Below are 7,500 nucleotides of genomic sequence, written 5' to 3'. Positions count from 1 at the left end.
GTTATTATAATGCATTTGTACTGATGTTTAGGCCATGGCTCTGGCACCAGTTATTTGTCTGAATCAGACCTTCCTGGGGTATATATACTTTCAGCTTTTCAATGCTTGCATCTAATTTACAGTTATTGTCAAATTATGTCAGCCTAACTTCATCCACATTTGTCTTGACTTCAGAGAAGTATATTCTGAACAGGAGTGGTGTCAATACTGAGCCCTGAGGGACACTACTAGTATCAGGCCTCTTGGTGGAGGTGGATTCCCTCACCCTAACTTTATGTGTTCTATCTGTGAGCCATATCCTTTAGATTATGTAGGGATTTATGCCTAAATTTGTATGTTTGTCTATAATATCCAAGTGAGAATTTGTGTCAAATGCCTTTTACAGATTGATGTAGGCAGTCCTCATCTGTGGGGCTAGTGATTTTCTCAATGAAGTTCACCAAGTTTAGTAGGGATGACCTGTCCATCACAAAACTGAACTGGATGGGTCCAGTGTTTTAAGGTTTCCTATGTCTTTGTTTATCAGGTCCACATAAATTCTTTCCAAGGCCTTGAATATAAGTCTAGTCAAACTTATGGGTCTGTAGTTCCCTGGGTCTGGTGATGGTGCCCTTTTGTGTTGAGAGATGACCATTGCAGTCCTCCATTCACGAGGGACCAAGCCTGTCTGGATTCTGTTGTTGAATGGGAAATCAAAAGGGCCTGACAGATCATGTCTCAAGCTATTTAGAAGCTATCCTGAGATATTATCAGGACCCATGGATGTACTGTTTTTAGCTTTGGAGAGTGCAGTGAAGACCTGTTGTTTTGTGATAGCTGGCAAGAAATGGTAGAGGATTTCTCCAGGGGGTAACATGGGGTGATAGGTGATGAAACTGGAGCTAAATTTATTGGCTAGCAAATGTTCTATATCCTCCAGTTCAGTACAGGGGGATCCATTTACTATTAGTTTATCACACTGTTGAGTGTTCTGCTTAAGGCTGTGTACATAACTGAAAAATGCCATATGGTTATCCTTAGCTTATGAGGCTATTTTGCGTCAAAGTTGGCTTTAGTGGACTTGATTAGTTCCCTGAGTTGATTGTTGAGGTTTATGAGGTAATTTTTGTCTGTTGGACATAGCCCTTCCTAATTTTGAACAAGACTTTCTTTCTTTTGTTGTACAACCTATTTATAATGGGGGTACAAAAAGGAGCTGGTAACTGGTTTGTCCTAATTTTATTTAAGTTTTCTGCTGCTGTTTCTGTATGGTTATTTGCATGCTTGTATGGGGTTTCCTTAAGTATTTCCTTATAAGCTAAAGTGTTCTCTAAGTTTGGGGTGCTTAGAATTTAGCTATGCTATTGCTTACTAGCAGTTAGTAAGCTTTGGAAAAGTTCTTAAAGATTCTGGGGTTTGCTGAGAACCGTATTACTGCAGCCAAAGGTAAAATCTTCAGGTTTTGATATAGTATGTGAAATGTCATTTACCACCATTTACCATTGGTGTGCAATGTCAAGCATCACTCAAATGCTGCGGACAAAATATTATGGGATTGCTTTATGCGCCAGCTCTGGCCATGTGTGCTGTGTGTAAATCTACTTTTTTGGCCAGATTAAGCAAGTGAACAGGGGTTGATAAAAAACTTGGGAAAATAGGGGGTAAGCAGAGGGCAAGATTCAGGGGGCAGAATAAAGCAATGTGCAGGATGGTAGAGGGAGCAAGATAACCGCGTACATCTACAAATAATTTTGAGAACTTTCATAGTCACTACATCAAGTGCTTGTGACATCAACTTAAAAATGTTGTTTAGCCAACTGGAGCAAATCACGTGTGTCATGCACACACACAGGCAAGGTGGGAGAGCTATGTATGAGGCATATATATATATATATATATATATATATATATATATATATATATATATATATATATATATATATATATATATATCATATGATAGAAACCTCATTTGACTGAAACTCATTTGACTGAGACCATAAGGCTGAAATTTCAAAAGACTGAAAAGTCACTTGACTGAAACCCATAAGACTGAAACCCATAATACTTAATTTCAACATACTAAATTTTAAACTGGAGCATATAAAACCAGACTAGATGGGGGGCTATGCCTACCACATCCCCCACTGAGGGGGGCTGTGCCCCCCATATCCCCCTAAGTATATATACTAACTCCATGATTGAACTACAGTGGGTAAAAGGGCATAGTAGTGGCAGCATATAACTACTGTAAGGTTAGTAAAAGGTATATGCCCTTTTCCCCACTGTTGTGCAATCCTGGAGTAAGTATATATAGTTGGGGGGTGTGGGGGGTACAGTCCCTCAAAATGGAGGTGTGGGGGTGTAGCCCCCCACCTAGTCTGGTTTTATATGGTCCAGTTAACAATTTAGTATGTTGAAATTCAGTATTATGGGTTTCAGTCTTATGGGTTTCAGTAAAGTAACTTTTCAGTCTTTTGAAAATTCAGTCTTATGGTATCAGTCAAATGAGGTTTCTATTATATGATAGGGGTCCATATATATATATATATATATATATATATATATATATATATATATATATATATATATATACATACATATTTAATATGGGTGGGACACATGCCCGTTTTTTACCTTTTGCTTTCTTGAGAGAGAGAAATGTTGGGGAAGTTGGTTAGGAGTAATAGGATTATGTCAGTAGGGGAGGGTATATAGCAGTTGCACACATGACTGGAGATAGGTAGGGGATGTAAAGGTGCATCTTCTTCTAGCTTGAGGACAGGGAAACTCTAGTCCTCACCCTGTGAACTCTCATCACTGTCATCTGCCCCAGAGACTTTGTGCAGGTCGGAACAGGGCATAGACTTAGCTATCTGATGCAGGACTCTCTCTCTCTATTCTGCAATGTGGTCACTGAAGCTCCCCTTCATAATGTCCTCCAACAGCCCTATTAGCTCCTGACAAGTGATGTAATTGCTACCTCCACTGGCACTACTCCTAGTGGGTAGCAGTGCAGCAGCCCCTGCAGCAGAGCTACTTGACAAAGTTGGAGCCAGTAGTGCTGGAGTTATGGAGGCAATGCTCACAGGTTGTGACCCAGAAGTACTGGGTGTCTGTGCTGGTGCCACCACAGACACCTCTGAAGGTATGGCAGACCAATTCCATGTGGCCAGTCTACCTCCCTGTGAGATTGGTCATTTGCATTGCGATAGGAATTATGTTTCAAAAGTAAAAAAAAAAAAAAGAGAGAGAGAGAGAGAGAAATAGGGTGGGGGGAGGGACAACATAGAAAGTATCATCAATCCCATATCCTTTAAAGCATCATATATTCTAAATTAGCTAATAATTAATAAATATGCTAATATTTGACATATCCACATGTGAAGTCATACATGTATATTAAAGTACTCATTAATACTACTGTTATTATTAAAGACATTAGGCAAACATGTTTGAGACTATTATATATATATATATATATATATATATATATATATATATATATATATATATATATATATATATATATATATATATATATATATATATATATATATATATATATATATATGATGTATGCATTACTATTAAAGCAATGTCCATAGTTCTTAAATGGTCATGTCTTTAATCTCTTTAACGTTTGTCATACCTCTATCAAATACTGCATTATTATTACTTATCTGATTGCAGAATATTTAAATAAGTCACAAAAATTAATTGCTGTTGTGTTGATATGAACCTCAGACAGCTACATTGATTTGCATACTGCCTAATGCAGTGTTCAAGAGCTATTCAAGCAGGCATATACAGTAAGTTCATAGGCAAGAACTAGGCTAGCTGTCCTTATGAGCTATTTTATGGCTGGCCAAATACCCTATAAATATATATATATATATATATATATATATATATATATATATATATATATATATATATATATATATATATATATATATATATATATATATATATATATATATATATATATATATATATATGTATACATGTATATGGGTCTAATTCAGTAAACCGAAAGTTCACTTACCTGACTTTCAGTTAGCCGTGATGAAAAGGCTGACAACTGCAGAACACCAACATCCCAGTATATTTAATTGGGGGGGTTGGGGGGGCTCATTCTTAGGCCCCCATATACAACAGTGTGGGGGTCAAAGCCCTCTACATGGGTGGGTTAATTTTCCTTTGGTTTTACTATTTTTTCAGGATAGCCAAGCGGCTACTTACCTGGAGTGGGAAGTTGGTGTTCCAGGATGTTGATGTCTGTGGTTGTCTGCCTATTCATCTCGGCTAACTGAAAGTCTGGTAAGTGAACTTTCAGTCTACTGTATATATGTGTGTGTGTGTGTGTGTGTGTGTGTGTGTGTGTGTGTGTGTGTGTGTATATATATATATATATATATATATATATACACACACACACACACACACACACACACACACACACACACACACACACACACACACACACACACACACACAGAGGGAGAGATGGCATGTCTACTCAGTTCTGTGTGTATCAGGCTCTTATAGACTGCTGCCCATCAAAGTGATAAATTTATTACAGTTCTGATGTATTATGACATGGCTAGCATTCATTTCGGAATCACACTCCCCCGTGACTCTCTGAAGCATTGTAATTTATCCTGATGTGTTTCCCCATTCCTTCCTCTCGCTTCAGAAACTGTACAGGTCAGAAAACAGAAAAAAATGAAAATCTTTATTTGTAGTCAAGCCATGGTATTGTATTAGCTGATGATGGGGCATTATTCTTATAGAACTCAGGGGATATTATTGTTTTTAAAATAGCATTGCCATTAGAGAAGGAGGTCCTGTTTGTACCTTTTAATGTGACTATGGTGATAACACTGATTGCTAGCGCTTGGAATGCCATTTACTCTGGTAACAGCACTAGCTAAGCTCTGCTAGCCCTCAGCCTTATATTGGGACCTGGTATAGCAATTCTGCAAAAAACTATGGCTGTAGCACTTTATAAGGAGTCCAACAAACATCTTGGACTCTTCCTGACACCATTTTTGGGTTCATAATGGAAAACCAATATCATCATTGCCTACCATATCTACTCAAGGATATCAGGAAAAATGTCAGGGAAATGGCACCTAATTCAGATCTTGCATATAGCAACCTGTGAGCAATGACAGACAAATTTGACAACTGCATTGACACAATAGGAAGCATTTAAATGGAACAGGATTCAATTTGGGTATGATTTCTTCAATCTACAGTACAGGTGTGAAACATGCCTGTAAAGCTTGGCCACATGTGCTGCTCAGTGTATGTAGACATATCCACAGTGACTTCATCAACTGCTTTTTAATACAGAAATCTGAGTTACATTTGAATTGATATTTTGGCATTCCTAGCCATGGTCTCTGGTATGGTAGATGGTAACCACAAATAAAATCTTGCAAACAAATATGACATGACATTGTCAGTTATGTTGGTGTCGTTCACTGTTATTATTAGATAATTTTATTTTAAGTAGAACATAATGGCTTGATGAGACAATATATTTTTATAAACTGTGACTGGTTCTTGGACCCATGTTGAAAAAGAAAGCTGAACTGTTCTATTCTGATTATTACCTGTTAATGCCACTGGAGGAGTAATGCTTTCAGGATACAAGCTGAGGTGTAACAAGTTTAACATGACTGGAGATGTAATTCTGGCAAGCCTTCATGTGATGCACTTGGAGGTGTTCTTTTGCAGGATTTATGACTAGCCTTATATGAAATGCCTCAGCTGGATGAACAAAGAGCTAGTAACATAGGTGTGTAACTTCAGTGGTTGCTCAGATTTTGTAACTTGTTTACGAAATTTACAAATTTAATAGTTACTCCCCGGGATTCATGAAGCTCGGCGCAAGGCCGGCGTAAGGCCTGCGCCGGCGGTGCATGGAATATCCGGCGCAGTAGCGCCATATACATATTAATGAGAGTGCACCGGAATCACAGACACGTGCGTAGTGTACGTGAGCGAGCCCAGGTAGGATGCGTCTGGAGGCGTGTCTAAGCCGGCATGAGGTGAGCAACCTAATGTGCTGACAGCCACGGTCCGCCCACAATAGTAATGGCAGCAGCCAGGTCCTGTGCAGAATGAAACGCACGTACAGTATGCAACATAGTCCCCATCCCAAATTAACGGAGAAGCAAATAGAAGCCACGAAGGCATAAGTGTACCCGTCCAAGGAGAAAAGGATACGCATAAGACCGCTCGTCCCGCAAGGCACTGTCAGTGTTTACACTCCGAGAAGGTGTACAGCCTCAAGTGAGCACGCCGCACCGACATAGGAGCAGCGACTAAGGTCACCACCTGTCCCACTTTGGTTGGGGCAGTCACACCATGGACAGTTGTGTCCCGAAAAAACGTATTAGAAATGGCTGATGTGCTACGATTGTAGGACACAATGATATCCCGTATTTAATGTAATGGTAGCATGAATTGGTTATTTCTGTAACAGAAATACCTAAATGACACAAAAAACAGAATAAGCAAGGAAATTGCCACAATAATAAGCATATTATTTAGGCAAGCAAGTGAATTTCTATGCTATATAGTGACCGTTTGTATGTGTCGGCCTGTAAAGTCAGATGTGAGTCCCGGAAATATCCCAGATCGGAAAATGGAAAAGGTGGAAACCCCAGTAGCGACATGGGCATGGTCACCAGGGTTACCTGCTGTCCCAATGTGCCATGGACAGTCCCTGATTGGACAGTCGTGTCCCTGCAACAATCGTAAAAATGGAAAATGACCTCCGATCCCCTGCCATGCAAATTCCCGCAATATACATGTAAATAGTAGCATAAAACATATACATTACGGTATGGAACACAGACATGGCATAAGAAAATAAATAAGGAACCCAAACGCTTACAGAATAGGCTCATAGTATGGCAAACAAGTGAAGTTCTGTCTACTGCACTAGCCCTGGGTATGTGTAGTCCTGCAAATTTCGAAGTGTCCACATAACATGCCCCACTATGGGCATTGGAAAAGGTGCCAACCATAATGGTCACAAGCAGTAGTGACAGTACATAGCCGGGTAGCTGTGCTGACATAACAACAGTAAGGAAGCAAGATACCTCAAACACAGGCAAACATGTGCATAGCAACATATCCCAGACCCAGCAACGTCTCTGTTGCATACACTGGATGGTGTATGATGAAGTGTAATATCCAGAAGCAGAACCCATGCATTCGGATGTACTACACAATAGCCTCATTGTACATGTCAGTCACACCCATGTATACCCCTGCACCCAAACCTGCTAGCATCCATGTGCAGCTATACAACCACACACAATGTGCATACCTGAACTGTGGTAAGATGTTTGGTTAGGCAATGCCACGTGGGCAAATATGTACCCCACATGTCAGCAACCCACCGCAGGTACAGATATGTAAATGGCTGCATGTGAATGTGTCAGCAGAATGTGTACATCCGGCATGTAGTATGTACCGCCCAAACCATCTAGGTTTGCA

Source organism: Protopterus annectens, chromosome 2.part1, assembly GCF_019279795.1.
Source record: "Protopterus annectens isolate FY-2018-M chromosome 2.part1, PAN1.0, whole genome shotgun sequence".
NCBI classification, from domain to species: domain Eukaryota; kingdom Metazoa; phylum Chordata; order Ceratodontiformes; family Protopteridae; genus Protopterus; species Protopterus annectens.
Note: the sequence above shows the minus strand (reverse complement) of the source record.